Source organism: Astatotilapia calliptera, chromosome 16 (genome assembly GCF_964374335.1).
Source record: "Astatotilapia calliptera chromosome 16, fAstCal68.1, whole genome shotgun sequence".
Lineage (NCBI taxonomy): Eukaryota > Metazoa > Chordata > Actinopteri > Cichliformes > Cichlidae > Astatotilapia > Astatotilapia calliptera.
In genome coordinates, this window is record NC_137437.1 from 2,520,699 (window position 1) to 2,548,265 (window position 27,567).

At 41.4% G+C, this 27,567-nt stretch overlaps 1 long non-coding RNA gene across 1 annotated transcript; it reads left to right on the top strand.

The window, feature by feature from the left end:
- The first annotated feature begins 3,779 nt into the window (after positions 1-3,779).
- LOC113008289 (uncharacterized) lies at positions 3,780-9,508 on the top strand. Its single transcript, XR_003270003.2, has 2 exons — positions 3,780-8,007; positions 8,426-9,508. It is a non-coding gene; the product is annotated as an uncharacterized LOC113008289 (long non-coding RNA).
- Positions 9,509-27,567: the final 18,059 nt, after the last annotated feature.

The window sequence follows — 27,567 nt, forward strand, 5'->3', positions numbered from 1 at the left end:
GAAATCCTCCTTTTTGAGAGCGACATGATCCCCCCGTTGCTTTCCACTGGTGCTTTTATTTTGAAACTGACAGTGGGGCGTTCTAACCAGAAACACAGTATGAGGTTCAGTATCCTGGAGCTAGAAGTGCAAATGTGAGACAGTCAAACTGAATGCCAGCATATTGACACAGACACACATGGGCTGCAGGGTCCTGACGGAGAGGCAGAAAGCTGACAAGAGACATGTCCTGCTCCTTGACCTAGTAACCAAGATGAGGTTATGAGGGAACTCCTGATGACGATGAGGGAGATTAAGCAATTCATGATTCATTCATCTCCTCCGCATTCTTGCAGTTCCTCTAGATCTTCAATTAGCACAGTCTCATCTGATTAATTAAATCCTCTGTATGCAGTTTATGAACCAGTCCTCAAACACATCAGCAACATGAGCAGCTCCTAGTGATTGATCCAGCAACCTGTCAATCACCTGCCGGTCCATGAACCAAGCTTGAAGGACAAAGACCACCCGCAGGGGCGAGAGGAGAATATTTTACCAGTCAAAGGTTTGGACCCACCTTCTCATTCAGTGCTTCTTTATTTTTACTACCGTCTACATTGTAGATACATACTGAAGGCATGAAATAAATGAAACCAGATATATGAAATTATGTAGCAAAGAAAACAAATAACTCTAAATATGGATTCCTGAAAGTAGCCACCCTTTGCTTTGCTGAGGGTGCTGCAAACCCTCGGCCTTCTCGTATTGAGCTTCATGATGTAGTCACCTGATGATGATTTTGACTTCACAGGTGTGCCTTGTCAGGGTTCATTTGTGTAATTGCATGTGTAACCCAGTAGAGAAAACTACCTTTTGTTATTTTTTTCTTGTTTTCGCTTTATTTGTATAAATGTATTTTCATTATTTTATTTTGAAAAGAAACATTTATTTTGAAAAAAGGAAGTGTGATCCTCTAGCAAACTTTATTTTTCTATTGCCGGATCACAAGGGATAAATACCTTTTTCATTGGTTGAAGGTGGTTTTAGCCCCGTCTTCCGAAACACCAGACCATCATTTCACATGAGCTAGATCTTTTCGCACGTGGAAGTAGATGAGACAGGCCACGGATAGCTCGTGCGGAATTTTCTAACATTTTGGTGAGTTGAGCCCATGGGTTTGAAAAGTTAATAATGTGTTAGTCTGTTGCTAAAAGTTGTTTCTTCTGTTCATACCGATTCGCGAGTGGTAATTTGCTGTTTAAAAACGGTTGAAATGCTGTTGTGGTAGGATTTGTTTAGCATACTCGAAGGATGATTGGAAAAATGTATTATCTTGCTGGTTATACCTATTAATCATAATTTCATGGTTAAAAAGAGAACAAGAAATTCATTTGTTGTTTTACATGGTTAAAATAATTTCATGTATAACGAGAGATATATTCAAAGCATGCATGTAATGTATTACTGTGGTAATGTGAAAGAAATGTGAAAAGAGATAAAGAACAAAAGCTATAGCTGTGATACAAGAGAAGAAACGGAGCTGGCTGTGTACAATAATGTTAATATTGTTGTGCAGGCTAGGTTTTTTTCCCTTGTCCGTCTTAAAGGTAGATGATGGTAAATCTGAGTTTATCTCGAGTGTTGTTGTTGAGTACAATTCAGGTACTGCTGTTGATGCTCTTGAGCCGTTACCTTACAACCACATATCCGATAGCGGGGTTAAGTATAGAATACAGTCTCTTGCAAGCGTATACACGCGATGTGTGGGGAATGATACAACCAAGTCATATCTCACTGAGTTAAAAAACCTAGCCAAAATGAGCGGCCGAGGGTTTGCAGATGTTCTGAAAGACATGATGTCACAGATAGCTGAATCAATCAAAGAGCCTGAACATGATCAATCAGAGCAAATTGACTTACCTGAATCTCCCTTGGCTGGGTTTCAGCCTTCAGCTGTTGAACCCAGTGTTGATGGTGCACAGCAATCGAACCAGTCAAATCACACTGCAAGAAACCCAGCTCATAGTGTACCCACCATACCTGCACCTGATTTAAACCCTCCTGAGGTGCAGCGTGTAGTAGTTGAGCACATTGTGAGAAGAGATGATCATTCAGTGCAACATTTTTCACAAAAACTCAGAGCTTTTTCTGGCAAGGACCCCCGGCCAACCTATGAGCCAGATTATGATACTTGGCGTTCCAGTGCTGAACTAATCTTGAGTGACACTTCCATGTCGCAACTGCAATAATCGCGAAAGATTCTTGAGTCTCTCTTACCCCCGGCAGCTGACGTAGTTAAGCACTTGAACCCAGACAGCTCACCTGCAGACTACCTTCAAATGTTGGATTCTGCCTATGGGACAGTTCAAGATGGTGGAGAGCTTTACGCCAAATTTCTTGACACCTTCCAAAATCCAGGTGAGAAACCGTCGTCATATGTACAACGCCTTCAGGTAGCTTTAACTCACACTGTAAAACGGGGTGGTGCTTTAAGCAATGATGTTGACAGACTCCTTGTCACGCAGTTCTGTCGTGGTTGCTGGGATGATTCCCTTTTAAACGCACTTCAACTAAAACAAAAACGGATAAACCCCCCATCTTTTCCTGAGTTGCTTCTCTTATTACGCACAGAAGAAGACCAAAATGCTACCAAAACAATGCGAATGAAGCAACATTTGAACATCACGAAACAAAAAGCGACATACCACCTCCAAACAGTCAAAGGCTGCTTAGACGAAAATGAAGACACAACCACCTTAAGCTCAATTAAAGAACTCTCAAAGCAAGTTGCAGAGCTCCAGGCCCAACTGGTGCAGCTGACCGCGAAATCAAAAGCGCAGAATTCCAGATATGCCTCCCATACCAAGTCTAAAGAAAACCGAAAGCCAGACAAAGTGAGCAAGGAGCCCTCAGAACGAACAGTTAAAACTCAAAGTACCCCACCCAAACCGTGGTACTGTTTCCAATGTGGAGAAGATGGCCACATCAAGCCAAACTGCGAAAATGAACCAAACCCAGCCCTAGTTGCTGAAAAGCGCAAACTGTTTAAAGAGAAACAGAGGAAATGGGAGGTTGAGAACCCTCCAGCCACTAAGGAACAGTTAAACTGAAAACAGTCTCTATTGCGGGGCAAATGGAGACTGCAGCCAGGCGATCATGTCCCACTAAGTACATGCAACATGCTAACTGTAAGCAATCTGTCACTAAGCCACAGAAGTATAGTCTGCCAAAAGGGTTGGTTGGCTCTAAATGCACAGCAGTAGTTAGCATTTCTGGCGTTAATGTAAATTGTCTCCTGGACTCAGGGTCACAAGTGACCACAGTCGCTGAGTCGTTCTACAAACAGAACTTTCCAGATCAAAACCTTAACCCACTCTATGATCTTTTGGAAGTGGAGGGTGCTGCAGGTCAGCCCGTCCCCTATTTGGGTTATATAGAGACATGCATTACTTTTCCAAAAGACTTCTTAGATGCAGAGATGGACATACCAACCTTAGCTCTTGTTGTTCCAGACACTCATCCAAACAGTCAGACCCCAGTGTTGGTGGGAACAAACACGCTTGATGTCCTTTATGAAAAATTTTTGGACCTTAAGACTTCTGACTACTTACCTAGTCCTTGCGGGTTTAGAGCCCTGTTGAAAACTCTAGAACTAAGACATACACAGAACAAAGATGGGAGCATTGGGTTAGTTACCCTGTCAGGCAAGGCTACAGTTGTAGTTCCAGCAGGCCAAACTGTAGTTTTAGAGGGATCTGCTAACGTTCATTGTACTGCAGCAGACATGTGTGCCATAGTTGAACACCCCTCTCAGTCTTCCTTGCCTGGTGGCCTTTGTGTTAAAACTTGCTTGATAACACTTCCTTCCCGAGCTCCACACAAAGTGCCTGTTATGATTACAAATGAAACAGAACAAGATGTTACTATCCCGTCTACTTGTGTCATTGCAGAGCTGGGAGCTTTCCATTGTATCATGTCCCAGCATAATGTCACCAGTGTTAATGAGTCAGCCACAAGTAAGACACCGCTGAATTTCAATTTTGGTGACTCTCCGATTCCACATGAATGGAAAGAGAGGATAACCAAGCAACTCAATGACATTCCGGAAGTATTCGCTTTTCATGATCTTGACTTTGGGTGTACGAACAAGGTGAAACATTCCATCAAGCTTAATGATCCGACTCCCTTCAAGCACCGTGCACGCCCTATACACCCTCAAGATCTTGAGGCTGTCCGGAAACACCTGCAGGAGCTGCTTGCTGCAGGTGTGATAAGAGAGTCTCAATCACCTTTCTCGTCTCCCATTGTTGTGGTGAGAAAGCGGAACAATGATGTATAGACTTTCGCAAGCTGAACTTGCAAACAATAAAAGACTCTTACGCACTTCCAAATCTGGAAGAGACATTCTCTGCCCTTTCAGGATCCAGGTGGTTCACGGTCCTCGATCTGAAATCTGGGTATTACCAGATAGAAGTTGAGGAGGCAGACAAAGAAAAGACCGCGTTTGTGACACCGCTTGGGTTCTGGGAGTTTAACCGCATGCCGCAGGGCATAACCAACGCCCCAAGCACCTTCCAGCGGCTGATGGAGCGCTGTGTTGGTGATATGAACTTACATGAAGTGCTCGTCTTTTTAGATGATCTCATCATCTTCTCAGATAGTTTGGAAGAACACGAACGCCGACTTATGCGGGTATTCCATCGCCTTAAAGAGTATGGCCTGAAGTTATCGCTGGAAAAATGTAAATTTTTCCAAACCACAGTTCGGTATCTTGGGCATGTAATCTCTGAAAGCGGAGTTGAGACGGATCCCGAAAAGATTCAGGCCCTAAAGACCTGGCCACGGCCCAAGAATCTCAAAGAACTAAGATCTTTCCTGGGGTTCTCGGGGTACTACAGACATTTTGTAAAAGGGTACTCGTCCATAGTACGCCCACTCAATGACCTCACTCGTGGTTACCCACCACTACGTAAGAAATCAAAGTCCAAAGAACCCAACCAGACCTACTTTGATCCCAAACTGCCATTTGAGGACCGATGGACCGCAGAGTGTCAAAAAGCTTTTGACTCCATCATTGAAAAGCTAACGTCAGCCCCCGTCTTAGGCTTTGCAGACTCGAAGCTGCCTTATGTGCTCCATACCGATGCCAGTACTACTGGCTTAGGTGCAGCACTCTACCAGGAGCAGGAGGGTCAGCTCAGAGCCATAGCTTTTGCCAGTCGTGGGTTATCAAGAAGTGAAGCACGATATCCAGCCCACAAGTTGGAATTTTTAGCACTCAAATGGGCAGTGACTGAAAAGTTTCACGATTATTTGTACGGTGGTCAGTTCACTGTGGTTACAGATAGTAACCCACTCACATACATATTGACCTCTGCTAAGTTAGATGCCACTGGCTATAGGTGGCTTGCCGCTTTATCTAACTACAACTTTAAGTTACAGTATAGAGCGGGCAAGCACAACCTAGACGCAGATGGGTTGTCTAGACGTCCTCATGGAGAACTCGTAAATGATGTCCAGTCCAGGAAAGAGCAGGAGCGTGTAAGCCAATTTGTAGAGCGTCACCTAGCTGACACTGACACCACTGACACCATAAAGCTTGTAGATAGTTATGTTGTCCAAGCAATCTGTCAAAATCACCTTGTAAAAGTCAGTGATGATTGTCAGGATAGTGGTGTTACACTTGTAGAATCGCTTACCCTCTCAGCTGACGCGATTCCAGACATCTATGTTTCAGAAGAACATCATGGCTTACCAACCATCCCTGCCTTGTCCCAATCAGGAATTAAGGATAAGCAGAGAGCAGACTCGACAATCAGCCAAGTTATCAAACAAATCGAACATGGTCAGACACCTCCACCGACTGTTAGAAAAGAACTCCCAGATCTCCCTCTTTTGCTTAGGGCACTCAATCGGTTGGAAATGCACAATGAGGTGTTATACAGAAAAAGACAAGATGGAGACCAGGTGACCCACCAGCTTGTTCTTCCTGAGGAGCTCAGAGCTTCAGTGCTCCAAAGTTTGCATGATGACATGGGCCACTTAGGTATCGACAGAACCCTTGATCTGGTCAGAACCCGATTCTATTGGCCACGCATGGCGACACAGGTTGAGCAGAAAGTGAAAACATGTGATCGTTGTATACGGAGAAAGAGTCCCCCTGAAAAAGCAGCTAGACTGGTCAACATAACAACAACCAGACCTTTAGAACTCGACTGTATGGATTTTCTCAGTCTAGAACCAGACAGTAGCAACACACGGGATATCCTTGTGATAACCGATCATTTCACTAAGTTTGCCCTCGCATTGCCCACCTCTAATCAAAAGTCACGAACGGTCGCCAGGTGCCTGTGGGACCAGTTCATTGTCCACTACGGCATACCTGAGCGCCTGCACAGCGATCAGGGTCCTGATTTCGAGGCAAAACTGATAAAAGATCTGTGTGAGATCTCTGGGATAAAGAAAATAAGAACTACCCCGTACCACCCACGTGGTAACCCTACTGAACGATTTAATAGAACACTACTTAGTATGTTAGGAACACTGGAATCCAAACAAAAGTCTCACTGGAAAGACTATGTTATGCCATTAGTACATGCGTACAATTGCACCCGTAGTGATGCAACAGGGTTTACACCCTACGAGTTGATGTTTGGCAGAAAACCCAGATTAGCTGTTGATCTTGCATATGGACTTCCTCTCAGCAAAGATCAAAAAGTGACACATTCGCAATATGCTGAAAGTCTCAAGAAACGGCTAGAGGAAAGCTATAGGTTAGCTTCTCAAACCGCACAAAAAGTGGCAGACAAGAATAAGGCCAGATTTGATCGCAAAATAACTGTTTCAGAACTTGAACCTGGGGACCGGGTTTTAGTTAGAAACGTGCGGCTGCGTGGCAAGCATAAACTTGCTGATAAATGGGAGGCAGACATCCATGTGGTAGTCAAACGTGCAGGCGACCTACCCGTTTATACTGTTAAACCCGAGTCCAAGCAAGGTCCCTCCCGAACTTTACACAGAGACCTGTTGCTTCCCTGCAGTTTCCTCCCGGTTGCCACCGCAGACACATCTGAGCCACAGCAGGTTCACCGTCCTAAAACGCGTCAAACTGTTGTCACAGAAAGCAATGAGGATGAAGAATCAATGGAACTTGACAATGAACTTTTCATTCAATGGGTTGATGATTCCCCATGTGAAGAAATAGCCAGATTTACTACTGTACATGAATATCCAAAACCTTCTCATGAACCAGACATTACAAACTTACCTGATTGTGACCTTTCTGAAACTGCTAGCAACAAGGAGCTGAATATGGATAAAGATGCAAGCAAAGACGAACTTACCAATCATGTGCTTGTTGAAAACTTACCAGATGGAGATGAGATTGGAATTGACGATCCTGTGGACAATGGAACGGGAACCGTATTGGATGAATCACCTGAGGATTTGGTTAAAGAACCAGGAAACCAGCCTGTTAACTCACCTGATGAGATGGACAGTTGTGATCCCATTACAACTCAACCAGTAAGACAGTCAACAAGAATCAGACATCCACCTAAAAGACTTGATTATCCTGATTTAGGAAACCCTCTAGTTACTGTTGTGAAATCACTTTTCCAGGGTTTGAGCATAGCCTTTTCTGAGTCCCTAAACAGTACAGAGGGACAGTACTGGCTACACATGCAACGAGACGTGCAGGACATTTAGCTGGGGAGAGTGTAACCCAGTAGAGAAAACTACCTTTTGTTATTTTTTTCTTGTTTTCGCTTTATTTGTATAAATGTATTTTCATTATTTTATTTTGAAAAGAAACATTTATTTTGAAAAAAGGAAGTGTGATCCTCTAGCAAACTTTATTTTTCTATTGCCGGATCACAAGGGATAAATGCCTTTTTCATTGGTTGAAGGTGGTTTTAGCCCCGTCTTCCGAAACACCAGACCATCATTTCACATGAGCTAGATCTTTTCGCACGTGGAAGTAGATGAGACAGGTCACGGATAGCTCGTGCGGAATTTTCTAACATTTTGGTGAGTTGAGCCCATGGGTTTGAAAAGTTAATAATGTGTTAGTCTGTTGCTAAAAGTTGTTTCTTCTGTTCATACCGATTCGCGAGTGGTAATTTGCTGTTTAAAAACGGTTGAAATGCTGTTGTGGTAGGATTTGTTTAGCATACTCGAAGGATGATTGGAAAAATGTAATATCTTGCTGGTTATACCTATTAATCATAATTTCATGGTTAAAAAGAGAACAAGAAATTCATTTGTTGTTTTACATGGTTAAAATAATTTCATGTATAACGAGAGATATATTCAAAGCATGCATGTAATGTATTACTGTGGTAATGTGAAAGAAATGTGAAAAGAGATAAAGAACTAAAGCTATAGCTGTGATACAAGAGAAGAAACGGAGCTGGCTGTGTACAATAATGTTAATATTGTTGTGCAGGCTAGGTTTTTTTCCCTTGTCCGTGTGGAAGGAACTAAGATTTTGGATTCCAATGGATTCTCTCCGGATGGAGATGGCGAGCCTGAGCCCAGACTGAACTTTGCAGAGGAACTTACTCTTCTTCCTCGACGGAGACTCCCAAGTGGTAACACACAAACCACAAACGAAAGAGAACAAGAACTAGACTAAGAATTTTTGACTTGACAAATGACCAAAGACAAAAAGACAATTGAATATTGAGCTCAAACGACTATTTTTGGGGTTATTTTTGTTTTGCCGGCTTCTTCTTCTTATTGTTATGGTTATTATCACTACTACTGTCAATGTGGAATTTGTGTCTTGTTTATTTCATTTTTGTGCAAAATAATAACTGTTGCTGCTCAAATTCCTGTCTCCAGCCATTTCATTCTGCATTCGCCTCGCTTTCTATTGTAGCCCTGCCGAACCTAGCAACTGGTCCGTAGTTTGGCTGTCCTAAACTATTTAAAATGAGTCAGTGGTTACACATGGCTACCATAGCATCTTGCAGAGACATGCCATCCCCTCCAGATTGCATTTAGTTAGACCATCACTTATTTTTCAACAGGACAATGACCGCAAACACACCTCCAGACTGTGTGAGAGCTATTTGACCAAGGAGAGTGACAGTGCTGCACCAGATGGCCTGGCCTCAACAGTCACCTGACCTACGCAGAGTGAAGGCAAAAGGACCAACAAGTGCTCAGCATCTCTGGGAACTCCATCAAGACTGTTGGAAACCATTTCAGATGACGACGTCATGAAGCTCATGGAGAGAATGCCAAGAGTGAGCAAAGCAAAGTAATCAAAGCAAAGGGATGATATTTGGAAGAATCTAAAATATGAAATGTTATTTCACACTTTTTGTTTACTACATAATTCCATATGCGTTCATTCATAGTTTTGATGACTTCAGAGAGAATCATAACTTCAGACTAAAAAAGACTAAAAGACTGAGTTGCTCCTGAGGATTTTATTAGTGTTGCTTTTCTTCCATCAGAGGTAACTGTACGGAACGAACATCTTGTAAAATGCCCCATTGGACTAATTAGAATATCAAACATGTCTCCTAATCTCCATCATGTTTTAATTGGCCGGCTCATTTTCTCGTCTCACCTCAGGAACACGTGTACTGAGAAACAAAAACAAATCCAGTTAATGAGCAGACACTGAACTACAGACTGCTGCAAAATTTCACATGTTGTTAGAATATCTTCAAGATCAAATGTTCTGTAACAGGATTACATGTATTAAAGTATTAATATATAAATCTACAGAAAACAAAACAATAGAATATAAAAAATATATACAGGGGAGGTGAATGAGATAGTGTCTGTCTCCCAAATCCAAACTGGAAGACTGGAATAGCCAACACTATTGGCTATTTTACCTTTGTTACTCACAACATCATTACAGCTTCTACATTCATCACATGCACTCGGTGTTGCCAACTTAGCGACTTTGTCACTATATTTAGTGACTTTTCAGACCCCCTTATTGATTTTTGTTTCTAAAAAGGAGACTAGCGACAAATCTGTCAACTTTTTCTGATGTTATTGGAGACATTTTGTTCACGTCAACGCACGTATCGTTCTTATTCTCAACAAGCAGCGGGTGCTGCCATGGGCACCTCGCGGTCACAGGCGGCAGGTAGTCCTCACGCGGCAGTCGCTCCCAGCAGATGTCAGAGTGGGAGATATTCACCCCTACACTACAAACTGCAAATGAATCGCAAGCACAGGAGCTGAAAATATTTAGAAGAGCCAGTCAGACTGCAGGCTGCTGCATGTGCAGACCAGTAAAGCTCTTCTCAGGCAATCCTAACAAGAAAGCATTGCAGTAATCCAACATAGATCTTCACTGCTAAGACAAACAGGCCTGTCAGCTCAACTGGCCTTTAAAGCTGCACTTCAGCAAAGATGGCAAATCTGCAGAAAGCCAGTGTGTGAAGCTCACGCAGGTGTGAACGTGTGAACACGTTATACAAATATTTTGCTTCAGAATAGATTTCTTCCTGATGCTGTTCATATTTTGTATGTGAGAGAAAGAAAGCAGAAAAAAGAGAAATAGCTTTTTACACGCTAACTCCCCGTTCTAATTAATACAGATGGGCTCTCATCGGCTCCACTTGCATGTCTGTTGGAGGACAGTTTGATATCAGCAGGTTTGGCTCTGTGGACACTTAAGGACCTAATCATTACCTCTTTAGTAGCTATCTATCACCAGGCTAGTACTACTAATCTCCCTGTGTCTGTACATGATGAATGTTTTGCCACGTCTTACGCCCGCTCGCTCGATCATACAGATTATCAGAAAGGGAAGTGAAAGCATATCTCATAATTATGATCCATACAGACAAATTAATACAGAGGATTTTGATGCTCTGCCTCTCTGATGACATTCATAGGCACTGGTCCCTGTAAAGATCCTGTTGGTAGTAATAAATGAGTTGTGGCAACGGGCTGAAAGATGAGAGGTATTCAGCTGGGAAACTGAGGCTGTCGGCGCACGGGTTGTGAGCCAACAGAAACCCCAAATACATCATTACATCAGTGTTGAGTTTTTGGGAGAGAAGCCTAGCTTGTGCTATTAAGCCTAACCTAATCTTGACAGAAGCTCTTCTGATGACAACTGAAACAAAAGCCTCTAAAATGGCAGAAATGTATTCCTCTAGTACAGAAGCTTGGGTGATAGAGTAATGGGAAACAAGCCAAACGAGCCCCCTCCTGAGTCTAAGCCATTGTGCCAGTTTGCTAATGTCCCTCCAGGTCAATCATTGTTGATTCCGGGACTCTCTCTCTCACCTGGATCAGGGTGAGAGGGAGTGTAATCCTTGGCCTTTTCATTGGTCTATGATGGTTCTGGAGCTCAGCAGCTAATAGGACATTATCAGCTCCCTGGCTGGCTGTACAGCTGATTAATGTCAGAGGAGATGACACAGGGCCCAGCTGGGGCCTGATAAAAGGGCGTTGGGATTGGAGAGGGCAGGATGATGAACGAGCTACAGAGTCTACACCCGTGTCTCATTAGCGTTCCTCTGCTCTTTGGCATTGAGCTAATGTAGCGCATCGGTACTGTGGCCAGAGTGGCCAGCTTAGGGGAGGAATGTTTGAAGCTTTGAAGAGCAAGGAGAGCTGAAGGAGGAAGTTAACGTCAGGGGGAGGGACAGGGGGATCAGGGGTGTAGTGACCTGTCTGACAGCAAGAGCTAATTTTCTCTCTCCCTCTCACACACACACACACACACACACACACACACACACACACACACACACACACACACAGTCTACCCCCACCCACCCTACATTCTGCGCTCGTTACTGTGTGTTACATAACACCTTGACCAGACATTCCTCCCCTAAGCTTTTTTTCCGTTGTGTTGGATGCTGTAACACACTTTACTATATATATGTCAATCACATTATTTGGAGCACTAATGTAATTATGGTACAATTTTCTTCTGGGAACCTTTTATTTCTATCTTAAAGACCTTGAAAGTATCAGATTATCTCAACAGAACAGTAGTTGTGAGTTTCCAAAAGTAAAATCAGAGGCCAAGGTTTCAGCTATGAAGTTTCTCTGTGGTGGCAGTTCCCAGTTTCTGAAGACAGACACTGTCTCTACTTTTAAGTCTTTAAAGTTTCCTTTTTGGAGTCTTCTCTCACCCTCATTCTCTGCGGCCTGCTGGAGCGGGGGGGCTAGGAGGAGGAGTTGGCCGTCCGACAGCGGTCTGGAGTGTGGGGCCTCCCTGCTGCTGCGGAGTCTGGGCGGTCTCCCTTAGACATCGGTGCATTGGTGGTTCTTTGTGTCCGGGGATGGGCATCCGGGTACACACCAGCTCACTCCTTGGCGGCTGCTTATCGGAGCCTGGGGCTCGCTCGGGCCACTTCGGAGGTGGGGTGCCCCCGGCCTCTCGGCCTGGGGCTCGGTCACTCAGGCACGGCTGGCTGCCGGCGGAGCTCACGGGCGCGTCACTGCAACTCCCCCTGGCTTCTGCTCCGCGGCTGCTGAGTGAGCCCTCATCTGGGACTCTCCTCAGCTCTTTCCGGGACAGTGGCGCAGCTGCCCCTCTGTTGGTCTTCCTTGGTCTTGTGTTCTGGGGGCCTCTGGATGTCTGGAGTTTTGATCTCCTCCATACCTGCTTCATGCCCTGGAGGACGGGGCTGTGGCCCCCCCACACCCTCTAGCAGATCATTACATGAAGGAACCTTTTAAAAAAACAAGCGCGTCCATGCTCACAGGTGTACACACGGGTGATCACACCCACAAACTACACCCTTTTTGGCTCCTACCTCAAAGCACACTGTTCTGTTGATCTTATGTGCTGCACAATAATGTTTAATATTTAGTATTTACTGTCATATTCCCATATATCATTGTGATGTTGTTTATTCTATTACTCTTGTTCTCTTCTGCTTGTTTTCTTTTTTCTTTCTCAGCAGGTGACCCAGGTGATTGATATATGCATTTTTTTTTTTTTCTGCCCGTTCTGTTGGTTTTTGTTTTTTGCCCTTCTCCCCCGTCCCTCTTCTCAGCTGTTTCTCTTTCCCTCTTTCTTTCTCCCCTTCTTTCCCCCAGTCAAGTCTGTCCCGTATTCAGCAAGTGAAAATAAAATAAACAAGAAAAGGTGAATCAAATGGACCATTACGGCAAGGCTGGGATGGTCAATTTGGTAAAGTAAATCCGTTGGGCATCTTTCTTTGCCTTTAGACAACAATTCTGATGCAAAAGAGCCAAACGGGACAGGCAAAAAAAAAAAAGTTGGTTTCTTCTTTGTGGATAAGAAGGATAAAACCTTATGACCATGTATTAACTTTTGTGGTTTGACTGATATAACTCTTAAGAACAACATGTTTGGATCAAAGAAAGGGATGAATGGAAAACTGCATTCAATACTCACTTTAGTCATTTCAACCATCTGATTATACCCTTTGGTCTCACCAACGCACCTGTTGTGAGAAATTATCTCAGCAGGTTTGTGTTTGTCTGTCTAGACGACATCCTGATTCTTTTCCAGCTCTCCTTCTGAACAGGAGCCTCACGTCCATCTGATGTTTCAGGGTCTGTTGAAAAACTATTCATCAAAGGTGAGAAGGTTGAGATCCACACCTGCTTCACTGGTTTTGACAGACATGTTTTCTCTGTATTGTTGTTCGGTCTTTACCCTAAACTATAAGGCGAGTTGAAGTGACTGTTGTGATTTGGTTTGTAGAAATAAACCTAAATTGGACTGAATTATATGAGATATTATCAGTATGTGTCTAATTTAAAACTAGTCTTTTTGTAGGCTTCACTGCAGATATGGTTACATGTTCTCTGCATTTGAAACCTTAAATGTAACAAGAAACGCACTAAATTAACACAGCATTGTTTTTGTTTTCCTCGTGTGATGGTTAACAAGTTTTATACATTTGTTCTACAAGTGAACTGCTCATGTCTCCTTTTAATGTCAGTAAATCACAGTCAGTTTCGGTCTTACCTGTCCGACAAGCACCACAGACAGTTTGTGATTTTGTGCCTGACAAAAGACTAAAATGCAACTGTAACAGTCTGGAAATGGACAGTTACACAGATCTGAGCCTGCATTTAAGAATGCTGGACAATGCTAATGCACATCTCTCAGAAAATAATTGTCACCAACCATAATTTTCAGAATGGTTTAAAAGCATTTTTCATGTGCTGCTGTTTGCAAGCGAGTTTATATGTCACACATGTTTGTGGCACACGTGTGATACAGCTCCTATATATATCCATTATTTCTTGCCTCCAGTTAATTGGAGCACAACCTCACCTAATGCCACTCCTCCCCCACCTTTTCCTCACACTCATTGACACTTAATTATATTATTTTAAAGGGTGTTATTGCGTTGTGACTGAGGGGGAAATGCGACACCAAAAGTGAAGAAGGGGGGCATAGTTCCAGGCTAAACCCCTGACCTGGCACACATCAGAGGGTCACAGAGCCAAAAATGACAGTTTGAAAACACACTGTGCCAACGGTGAAAAGCTACCTAAAAAATACTTAGACATTTAAATAAGGAGGAGGTGCTCCATCTGCATTTGGTCCTAGGGCAACACACACTCATTACCACCCTCTGTCACAACATCAATAGGACACACAAATGGAAACAGGAAAAGGAGCAAATGCTCATCAGCAAGTATAGTTTATTATGAGGGATACCTGCCAAAGAAGTCCAATTTTGCATTTAGGACATTTGCATTTGCATACAGATGGAAATTAGCCCTTGGCTATAATCTGGTATGTTTACATTCATGTAATTTTTTTTACATTTATGTTCATTAACATGCACTGTAAGATATTCTTATTATTACCACTATGCAGGCTAGCATTTTATTGCAGGGCTAACATAGAGATACAGTCATATTCACACCTGCAGGTTTGTAGAATCAACAATGAAAGTAACAGTGCATATCTGTAATGACTTCATGAACTTCTTTACAAATAAAATTTTAATCATTAGAGAAAAAATTACCAATAATCATCCCACAGATGTAATATTATCTACAGCTACTTTCAGTACCATTGATATTCATGTAGACTCTTTTTCTCCAATTGATCTTTCTGAGTTAACTTCAATAATTCCTTCCTCCAAACCATCAACGTGTCTTTTAGACCCCATTCCTACAAAACTGCTCAAAGAAGTCCTGCCATTAACCCTTTAAGACCTACTATAGAACCAAGTCCGCCAGAGCTTATATTATATTTTTACATGCTGTAGAGCCATTTTTGGGAGCATTCCAAGTTGCTATACATCAGTACAACCATTATAGCCCAAATTTTAATAATATGTATGCATTAAGTGCATAGTAATTACATAAATTGCAAAAAGGTGCAACAAACTACAAAAAAATTGATCAGTTTTGTTTTTTTTAAACATATATTTCTGTTAGAGAAATTTAAGAGGCTTATGCCTCAAAACTGTAAATACAAAAAAGTTGCACAAAATAGTTTCCCACCACAGGAAATTAATTTTGAGTGTCGTCATAGTTTTATTTTTGAAATACACCAATTTTTATTTACTACAGGAAAAACGAACCTAAATATCATAATGCAAATTTGCAAAAAAAACAGCATATGCATCAAAATAAACTATTTCCAGCAGTGCAATATGACTTCTAAGCATCCCAGAAACAATACAGTCATAAAAGTCAAACACAACTTTTAAAAACACCAGTATAGGCTGATGGGGCCCTGAAGGTAAAAAACTACATTTCCGAGAAAATGACGTCACTTCCGGTTTCGGGCAGGTAATGGCGGACATAGTTTGCGCTGATGATCTATTCCAACATAGGAAGTGTTACAAACAGCTGATCAGATCAGTAAAGCGTGTTTCTGGAATATTGTGTTTTTATTGCTGCAAGTGGTTTTTATGCAATTTTTGCAAAGCTATATGTGGAAGGAAACTGTGACCTAGGACAAGCTGATGGCATCAGATGTACAACTCCTCTGGTTTCATATGCAAAAAAAATTATTGCGCTAACTTACGTTGTTGCACTTCTACCAGGATTTAAAAATAGTTACGCAAAACAGAGTGTGCCCGCTCTGACCGGCTTTAAAGGGTTAATTAATGCTTCGATCTTAAATATGATCAACCTATCTCTAATAATCAGCTATGTACCACAGGCCTTCAAGCTGGCTGTAGTTAAACCTTTTCTCAAAAAGCATCTCTAGACCCAGCAGTCTTAGCTAATTATAGGCCAATCTCCAACCTTCCTTTCATATCAAACATCCTTGAAAGAGTAGTTGTCAAACAGCTAACAGATCATCTGCAGAGGAATGGTTTATTTGAAGAGTTTCAGTCAGGTTTCAGAGCTCATCACAGCACAGAAACAGCTTTAGTGAAGGTTACAAATGATCTTCTTATGGCCTCTGACATTAGAGCGATTAGAACATGCTGTAGGTATTACAGGTACTGTGCTCCAGTGGTTTGTATCATATCTATCTAATAGACTCCAATTCGTGCATGTAAATGGAGAGTCCTCTTCACACACTGAGGTTAATTATGGAGTTCCACAGGGTTCAGTGCTAGGACCAATTCTGTTTACATTATACATGCTTCCCTTAGGCAGCATCATTAGAAGACATAGCATACATTTACACTGCTATGCAGATGACACCCAGCTCTATCTGTCCATGAAGCCAGATAACACACACCAATGAGTTAAACTGCAGGAATGTCTTAAAGACATAAAGACCTGGATGGCCGCTAACTTTCTGTTTCTTAATTCAGATAAAACTGAGGTTATTGTACTCGGCCCTGAAAATCTTAGAAATATGGTATCTAAGCAGATTCTTACTCTGGATGGCATTACCTTGGCCTCCAGTAACACTGTGAGGAACCTTGGAGTCATTTTTGACCAGGACATGTCCTTCAACGCACATATTAAACAAATATGTAAGACTGCTTTCTTCCATTTGCGCAACATCTCTAAAGTTAGAAATATCCTGTCTCAGAGTGACGCTGAAAAACTAGTTCATGCATTTATTACTTCCAGGCTGGACTACTGTAATTCATTATTATCAGGATGTCCAAAAAACTCACTGAAAAGCCTTCAGCTAATCCAAAATGCTGCAGCAAGAGTCCTGAGGGGGGACTAGAAAGAGAGAGCAGATTGCTCCTGTTTTGGCTTCCCTTCATTGGCTTCCTGTTAAATCCAGAATTCAAAATCCTGCTCCTCACATACAAGGTCTTAAATAATCAGGCCCCATCTTATCTCAATGACCTTGTAGTACCATATCAGCCTATTAGAGCACTTCGCTCTCTCTCTGCAGGCCTACTTGTTGTTCCTAGAGTATTTAAAAGTAGAATGGGAGGCAGAGCCTTCAGTTTTCAGGCCCCTCTTCTGTGGAACCAGCTTCCAGTTTGGATTCAGGAGACAGACACTATCTCTACTTTTAAGATTAGGCTTCAAACTTTCCTTTTTGCTAAAGCATATAGTTAGGGCTGGACCAGGTGACCCTGAATCCTCCCTTAGTTATGCTGCAATAGACGTAGGCTGCCGGCTATTCCCATGATGCGTTGAGTTTTTCCTTTCCAGTCACCTTTCTCACTCACTATGTGTTAACAGACCTCTCTGCATTGAATCATATCTGTTATTAACCTCTGTCTCTCTTCCACAGCATGTCTTTATCCTGTCTTCCTTCTCTCACCCCAACCAATCACAGCAGATGGCCCCGCCCCTCCCTGAGCCTGGTTCTGCTGGAGGTTTCTTCCTGTTAAAAGGGAGTTTTTCCTTCCCACTGTCACCAAAGTGCTGCTCATAGGGGGTCATATGATTGTTGGGTTTTTTCTCTGTATGTATTATTGTAGGGTCTACCTCACAATATAAACAGCTGTTGTTGTGATTTGGCGCTATATAAATAAAATTGAATTGAATTGAATTGAATATCTTTGGATTGCAGGAGGAAACCAACCAACACAAGTACAAGAAGAACACGTCAACTCCACACAGAAAAGCCCTGGCCCTATTATTATTATTATGCATCTATTCTCTTCTTTGTCAGATTCGCAGGGCTGGAACCTGTCCCAGCTACCGTAGAGTGAGAGGTGGTGTACACCCTGGAGTCATTATCTGGAATATCCTATTAAATGACCATAATATGATAAAGAATTTCTCTATATACACCTCTAACATACCTATATATTCATTCCATATATCTGTAGCGCAGTGACTGTGATCCTATGCTTTTACTTGTTGCAAAGTCTTTGAAGATGGCGGGAGTTCTGAATTGATCAGTGCATCAGCAGATGCAACATGAAGTGGTCATTACCACAGCAACATACCAGAGGTGTGGACTCGAGTCACATGACTTGGACTCGAGTCAGACTCGAGTCATTAATTTTATGACTTTAGACTTGACTTGAAAAAATGTTCTAAGACTTGTGACTTGACTTGGACTTTTACACCAATGACTTGGGACTTGAATTGGACTTGAACCGGTTTACTTGAAAAGACTTGATATTTTAACCCAAATATAAAATTTAACATGCATATTATATAGAGATTGAAAATGTGACGTCATTCACGGGTAGAACCGCAAAGGATTCTGGGAACTCGTGGCAAGCGGTAATAGCGCACGCAGGCTTTCAATTAAAATCAGTTATACAGCGATAAAAAGAAACACAAAAATGTCAAGAAGCTGTTGTATTATTAACTGCAATAGCCGGTCGCATGACAGCCACGGGAAGCCGACGGGTAAAGAGATCGGTTGTTATCGGATTACGTCGTTGAAGAGAAATTGTTCATGTTTCCGAAGTAACAAAGACGCGACGGATGGCCTGGATTGCAGCCATTCAAAGAGCAAATATAACGTCCCAGAACACTCCAGCTCACAGGTTAGTCTGCTCCAAGCATTTACACAAAGGTCAGTGTTTTTTAGTAGTTAATACGTCATTTTCATAACATAATTGGTGATATAGGTTACAAGCAAGAACAGAAATTGTGGCGCTATGCTCCTTTGTTTATTGTGCATAAATAGTGAATTGTCCTGACACAATATTGCGTTTCGCTTCTGTTATTATGGTACATTGACAAAAACATATACTTTTATTCACAGGATAAAACAGTTGTTTTGTATCACTAATTGCCCAGTACGATTACAGCATACAATATTATTGTCACTGCTACATTTCTGTGATGGGTACCAGAAATTATTTCCACTACTAATTAATTACCGTTGAGCTCAAAGGTCCTATTAATAAACGGTTAAGGAATGTGTATTTATGACGACGATTTGTGAGACTGGTAAACTTATGATACGTACGATGGTCTTTCGTTCTACACGGTGCATTTCAAGGTCCTGCACCCATCCGGCGGTAAACTGTACCTGGGCTTGTTGCAGTGACCTGAAGTTACTAAACTTCATGAGTGTATGCACTCACTCCAAGAACCGTATGATTATAAATATGCATATAAATATGCTACGATGAGATAGCTGACTTCATCTAACTAGCAAATGTTGTCCAGGCTACGTTGGTGATACAGTTTTTTTTAATGTGTATGATATTTTTGTCATGCGATTTTAAAGCTGGTCCTACAACCGCATCCAAGAATAACATGCAGCTTATCTCAGAACTGTCGGTGAAAATTATTCTTGGAGCTAGGTTTAATTGAGCTGCATTTTAAAGAGGTGCAATTTCACAATTTGTGTATATTTTCTAAGTTCACTATTTTGTCATGTGTTGAGAAAAACACAGATTTAAAAATTACATGGTCTAATATTTACATTTAGCATAACTGCAACATTATTTTTTCGTTTGTTTTTTTTAAAGACTCGAAAGGACTTGAAATTCAAAGTTTCAGACTTGTGACTTGACTCGGACTTTTACACCAGTGACTTGAGACTCGACTCTGACTTGCCTGACATTACTTGAGACTTGACTTGAGACTTGAGGATAAAGACTTGAGACTTACTTGAGACTTGCAAAACAATGACTTGGTCCCACCTCTGCAACATACATTCACAGCACCCACAAAGTCTTTTGAAAAAACATCAACTAAGAAGAAATAAACACTGGTTGTATGCGTCTGTTAGAAGGCTAAATGTGCAGCTCTGTTTCCCTCCTGTAGCTCACCACTGTGGGTGGCAGCAGGGCAGCACAGTTGTTTAGGGATATATGGCCCCATGGGAGTGAGGGGTGTCAAAGGTTTATTAAAGAACCAGTAAGTAGTTCAAAATACAACCTGCTTAAAGCCTTGACCCACTGACCTCTCTCTGTCCCCATCCCCCTCCTGCCCTACACATGCATGTACAGAGCACTAGCACATGTTCAAATGCAATGTTGATGGGATCTGGGCATAGATCACCCCAGCTTTGTACTGCAGATGTTCCCATTTATAACTCCATATATATTTGTGTATGTAGAGGTACATTAAATTTTCCCGTCTATATTTGTCTTGTTTGACTCTTAAATTCAAAGTATAGGAGCAAAGAGTAGTCACAGCTGTCACTGTTAATGTGTAACAGTATAATTTTATAACAAATATATGTAAGGTATAAATTAGCCACCTCATCCACACAGCTTGAATTAAAATAATACATTTAGTGTAAAGAACTCAGACATTTTTCGTAATATTCTGTGATTCTAATTAAGTTGTACATTTGCATAAATCATTCATAAATGGATGGTGACCTCGTTACACATTTATGACTTAAATTTCAGAAACAGTTACAGGACAGGAGCAAATTGTAAGATGCTCAAAAAACAACAACGAGTGATGAAAAGAAAGCAAAATGTCTCTTATTATTATTATTATTATTGTTGTTGTTGTTGTTGTTGTTGTTGTTATTATGCAACCACCAAACATTATCAAAAATACAGCTGATCCACCAACTATGCCATTGTTCTATCTTGAAAAATATACATTATGGCCATAACACCCTGAGCATGATAATGTCTGTCTTGCAAATTTAAAGGAACGGATGCAGTCTCACAAAATCCATCTCATTAAAATAAATTACATAAAATGAAAACAAACAAAATAAACCCCTCAACTTTGACTATACACACTTATGCACCTACTGTTATCTCAGGTCAGAAGCCTTCAGTGTGGCTAAGAATCAACTCTTGGTTTGGACTATTTTAAATGAAAGCTCTTTAAATGTACAATTTATTATCCGCCTGCATGCAACATAAATCTAATATCATATTTAATAGAAATGAGTGTGCAGTATCACATGTGACCCTGCTGTATCACATGTCTGCCATTGAGTCGTATCAGCAAGGGTGAGCACCAGTTCTATTGTGGATCTCTGAATCTGTACTCGCCACCTCCGCCTCAAATACAAACCAACGTTCCCATCCTAATGCCACCAAAAGGTGGGGGGTGGCAACAGTTACTCAATGTCATACTGAAAAGCACTCTGAAGCAGTGATGTCTAGACACGTCCTTTCCCATGAAAGATTTGGAGGCCTCATCCCTCACGCTCATCCTCTCCTCCCTTTGTCTTGGGCCTGTATTCCTCTGTCTTCCCTGCTGGCACAGGACAATTACCAGCCAGCACTACTTCCTAAACGTGTCATCGGGGGCAAGCGATTCCCCGTCAGGCTCCAGCAGCCAGGGTCCGAGGGTGGGACCCCCATGATCGGCCATGCAGACCCATAGCACAAGCGTAGCTGGCTGCTTCCCAAGCCATGACGGATGCAGGTGTCAATCACAGTCAGAAGGAGGACAGTGAGGAAAAATCCTGGGCTGAATATTTATCTGGGAAGACCATGAACAGCAGTCATGTTATAACTACATTTTGTGTTCGGGTGATGAAAATGAAATGAAAAATCCTACAATAAAAGGCAGTATAATATATTTTGATCTCGATTAGAAATCTTTCTAATGAGAGCAACATATACACCATAAATGTAAAGCGCACAGCATCTGCCATCTCATCTTTTTTTCCTCCCAAATTGGATCCTGTGTTCAATCTTTTGTGCCTCCTCCCTTGGCTTATCAGTAGCTAATGACTACATAGGGACACCAGCGAGGGGGAGGTCCAATAGTGTGTCTAGGTCTTTTCATGCCAGAGGGGCCTCGGGCACAAAAGGCTGTCTACAAAAGACCCCTCTTATTCTCTCATTATTGACACCCTTAATTGTTTTTTGCTGTCTGATAAAAGCCCTCATAGCCTAGCCGTATCAGCAATAACCTTCTGTTTCAGCTGTATGGGGTGGATTCAGGGGGCGGATGCTGTCGCCTACTGTGGTTCTGAGCATTATCCCACTGCTGGGGGACTGAAATAAATGTCGAACTATTAACAAGGATTTTGAACTGTTCCCTGCGCCACTTTCAAAAGGTTGAATTCGTTTGTATTCAGTGCACAAGCACATTGGAATAGTCGAAACCTCCAGAGGTGGTCAGGAAATCCCATTTCCATATTGTTTATTAACAGCTTTGTGTGTTTGCCAGCACTGCCATTCAAATTCCAGCGGCCGGCAATATTTTGTCTTATTAATTACATCTGGGGGTGTAAATACAAATCTCCTGAAACATCAAGCGTAGTCTTGAAAATGCATTGCTTTATTATGAGAAAAAACCTGAGCCGTAATTAAATGGCACACTTTTATTAGTGCTGTGTGTCACAACAGCCTGGGTTCTTGTCAGCAGTGAATGGCTGATGTGGGTAGTTATTCCAGTCAAAAAAAACCTGTCTAATCCCATTTCAACTTAAGTAATTAGTGCTCTTGTCATTAGTTTGGCACAAATTGCCCACTTACCCCATCTTATAAATATTTCACACATACTCCTTATGAACTGTTAGGACATTGAAAGGATTTTGCCTGAAAGGAAATTAATAAGTTGTTTATGAGGAATGTTAATCAGTCATCTTTTTGAATTCATAACTTGGCAGTTGTGTATTCCTAATTATCAAGATCAGCAGCCAAGAAAAACAGTCCTGCTCAAACTTTTAGCTACTATAAAATAAAGCAATTGGCCAAGTTTTCTTTTGTTAGAGGCTTTCTGATCACACTATGCTGCCTTATTCTACGTGGTGTCTTGAAGTATAACACAAATGACACAGATGGAAAGTAGCAATTTACATTAAGTCGCATAACTGTAAATTTACTTTATTTATTGAATCTATCATTGCACTTTTAAGTAAGCTTTGTCTGGAACACTGTCGCACAGTGACTAATAAAAAAAGAAGACAGTGAATGACAACCCTGCACTGGACATTACTGCAGTGGGTGACAGGCAGCAGAACAAAGTAGTGCTAAAATTACCAGAAAGATGGAAACCGTAAACTCTAGCACAAGTGATGCAAACACAGCTGAAAGCAAAGCTGCGAATAAAAACTCGCAAAGCACTGCAGAACAGGATTAGAATTAAAATGTGAGCCTGGTCAGTTTTATGACATCCAACACTTTAGAGAGTACATTTATGTTGTTATGTTGTGAGTAATTTGTTAAAGGATAATTTATTGAACATATAGTAAAAGATGTTTAATATGTTAGGTGGAATTGAGAACTGCAGTTGCAGTCTATTTAGGTGTAAAGAAAACAGATACATTTACACATCAGCTGACTAATTGCTCTGTGAAAGTGGCTTCGCTGTGTAACGTGCGAAACATGAAAGTATAGTTTCCACTGTTTTTGATAGCCTTGCTCATAATTTCAGCATTTCTGTTTAGTGGTGTGATTGTCTGGGGCTGATTTGCTGCTTTAGGACCTGTGTGGCTAATGTATGGCTCAGTTCATGGATTAAAGTGCCAGTGCACTTGGGATATGAAGGCAAGGCAATGATTCAAAAGTCACCAGCAAGTGTGTGAAAGACTTAACTCCAGTTAAGATGCTTTGGCGTGACTAAACAGTCCATTTATGGCATTCATGCTCAAAAACCCTCCAGTGTGGCTAAATCTGCAAACCTTCAGCAAAGAAAAGGTAGCCCAAATTCCTCCCCAGGGATATGAAAGACTCATTATCTGTCATCACAAACACTAAAGTACACTGTAAAATGTATTATTCTTTTTAATTATAAATATTAAGTAGACTGAACTCAGTTTTTATCAATTTGTTATTAGAACTAGATTTAAATAAGTTACCAGTACTTTTTTCATGCAAAAATGCTGATCAACTCAATTTATTTGAGTTGTCTTAACTTGGAAAAACTAAGGCTACGTTCACACTGCAGGCGAAAGCGCATCAAATCCGATTTTTTTTACCCTTTGCGACCCATCTATCCGATCATGGTGTGACAGTGTGAACGGCACAAATCCAATATTTTCAAATCCGATCTGGGTCACTTTCGTATGTGGTCCTGAATCCGATACATATCTGATGTTTCAGAAAGCGACTGCTGTGTGATGGTCATGTCGCATTAAATCCGTCTTTTACGTCACTGACACAAAACAGACGCCAATTATCAGCGCCGGAGAAGACGTCGCGAACGCTTCCTGGCCATCCAGTGTAGATGTCAGTGAAACTGTTGGGAAGACAGCGTTGGAGAAATGTGAACATTTTATTTGTCCTGTAATCTGCAGATTCTGACAGAAATCTGCAGCTATCCTTTGAAGCAGCGCTCCTCTAAAACAGCAGTAAGGATCATTATTAGGTTATTTACATTATTATGTAAATAACAAAATAACTTAAAGCAAAAATTGGGAAACGTAAAGTCTGAAGTCTTTATATTAAGGCCATCAGTCAAACAATAGTTTGCTCTGGGTCTAAACAGAGCGCGTTGTGTGTGACGTCTTCTTTTGCGCATGCGGCCGCTTTGAGCGTTCACAGTAGAGCGCGTTATTGTTGTCATTGCTGTGAATCTTTACCTGATACACTGACTTGGTGAGTAAATGTTTACTCTTATTCAAACTGATTTTGTGGCTTCTCTTAGTTTAGCACCAGGTTTATATTCTTACTAGCTAGTTAGTGTTAGCCTAGCGTTGCTGCTGCCGCTGGGCTCATGTTACTTAAAAATTAACACCACAGCCTTAAAAACCTCACATAAAACTATGTCTGTGAAATTTTCTGTTGATTGTTTGAAATAAAAAAGTGAGATAAGAGCCCAGACAAAATGTTTCGGGAGGTGCAGCCATTTGGGGTGGGGTGTGGTGTGGGGGGTATTTTCAATCCATAGCTATAACTAACTATATCATGTTTAACCTGAGTAGCAAAAGATACACCAGGGTTAGCTGTGCTCGCCGGCTCTAGCAGGCCTTGATCTCCTGATCAGCTGTCGGATAACAGAGGTCTCCGAAAACATTGAAGCACTTTTGCAAATATGTGATATTTTGACAAATTGAGTAGATATTTGAGCATTACACAGCTACATTCTCGCCTGAAAATATCTTAAAAGTTTATTTTGTGACCCAGAAAGAGTAATAAGAGTAATATTAAAACGAAGCATCCTTTAAATCTGGGGAAAAGGAGGATCGCATTTGTCGGAGCATGTGTATGCATACTTGTGTGTACCTGTGATACATCTGAGACCTGTTGGTGTTGATACTGAACCCCACGTTGCTCTCTAATGCGCTTTCTGGGATTGTGAAAATGTACGATTGTTAAATGAAAATCACTTAGGTGCAGAAAAAAGTGCTTGTATGAATGGGTGAATGAGGCATGTTGTATAAAGCATTTTGAATGCTTGAGAAAAAGCCATATATAAGCATTAGTCTGCTTACCATTTACAAATATGCCTAAGCCTCTACATCCCATCTCTTAATTCTGGATAAAATAAAGGAAAATGCATCTCCAGTTGCAGAAAGAGAGAGCGTATAGCTCCCATATTGGCTCTCTGGTAAATCCACAATCAAATTTAAAATCCTTCTCCTCGCATACAAGGTCTTGAATAATCAGGCCCCATTTAATCTTAATGAACCTGTAGTACTGCATGTAGTATAGTACTACTATAGTACTACAGAGCACTTCACTCTCAGACTGCAGGCTTACTTGTGGTTCCCAGAGTATTTAGAAGTAGAATGGGAGGCAGAGCCTTATGATATAAAGCACCACTCTTGTTGTGATTTGATGCTATGTAATAAAACTGAATTGAACTGAATTTACTTTACTGTCATGGCGCATTAGAACATTTGTAACATTCATTGCTGTTTCTGTGCTATGATGACCTCTAAATCATGACAAATAAACTTTTCCTCTACGGTTGATTGTTTTATAACTACTCTTTCAAGAATTTCTGAATAAAGGGGGAGACTAGAAATCAAACTATAATTAGCTAAGACAATTAAGTAATGCTCTTATTAATGCAATGATAAACACCCGTGGCCTGTTGAGGAATTGAAGTTATTTAAAAATGAAGCATTAATTAATAGTAAAACTTATTTGACCAGTCTTGTAGGAATGAGGTCTAAAAGAAGTTAATTTGGTTGGATTGATAGATTGCTCGATATGAAGTGCTTCGTCCTGCCTGAGCTTAATCAGCATATATTTAACATGTTGATGACAGTTTTTATACTTTACAGATGATGGATTAACTATTTTGTGCTATCCTGCTTGTTTTCTGTTGCTCTTGCTTTTCTTTCTCTCTTTTCTCTTGCTGTATGTGTTGTTGGCATGTTCTTTACTTTTTCCTCTGAGGCAGCACATACTGGTTTCTCCACCTCCCTGCCAGTCACTCACCTGTCAAGGTTGCTGATATACTCACCTGCAGCTTATCAGAGGATGGATCAGAGGAGTAAGTTGGTTACTTAAGTCTGAAGCAGTCACTCAGTCGGCGCCAGATTGTTGTGTCAGCCAGGTAGCGTGCTCGGCCTCAGTCCTGTCACGTTTTCCCGTTTACCTTTGCTTCTGTGCAAACCTCTTCGTACAGCTGGAATCCCTGAGCTTAAGGGACTGTGACAAACTCACAGTCCCTTAAGCTCAGGGATTCCAGTGTGTGTGTGCCCTTTGACTGCCTGCAGCACCTCTGCTAGCTCACCTGGAAATTCTTCATATCACCAATAGTGCCAGTCCTGTTTTATTCTCATTCTGTACATGAGAATGATTCTAAGTTGGCTCTGGCATCACCAGAGGCCTTCACTGGTGTGGTGGAAAAAGCCCAAGGCAAACCATATTATCACATACATGACAAATCTAAGAGAGTTGCTGTGGGCACAGGTAGTCATAAATTAAAGTGAAAATGTATGCGTTGCTGAGTTTATCAATAGATTTCGGTGTGCGTTTGTGAAAGGGACCAGCTCCAACGCTGCAGCAGATTGCATGTTTAATTTAAAACCAGGAAAGCCTTGTGTGGCAGACCGTTCTGTGGACTTCTGGGTACAGACTGGAGGCGTATACCTCCACGGCTTCAGTGATGGCATGGCAAGTGAGCTGGCTGCTAAAGATTTACCTCTGTCCTGTGATCAGCTGGTTTTCATGTGTATTAAGCTAAATGATCACCTAAAAGAAAACGGGCATTGCAAAATCGCCAGTGCTAAATTGAATAGGAACAGATCCTACAGAGCATACAGAGAAAATAATAAACCGAATCAGTTTTCGTTATATATTTTACTAATAACAAAATTTCATTATCTGTGTCTTTACCCCACATTTGACTAGGTGACGGTACTGTAGGTGCCCAGTGGTGGTTCCTACAATTTGAGCTGCTTCGAGCTTTATCTGTGTAAAGCAATTCAACTTTTTTTTTTTGCCATCAGAATTATTGTCTAAAGGCAAAGAA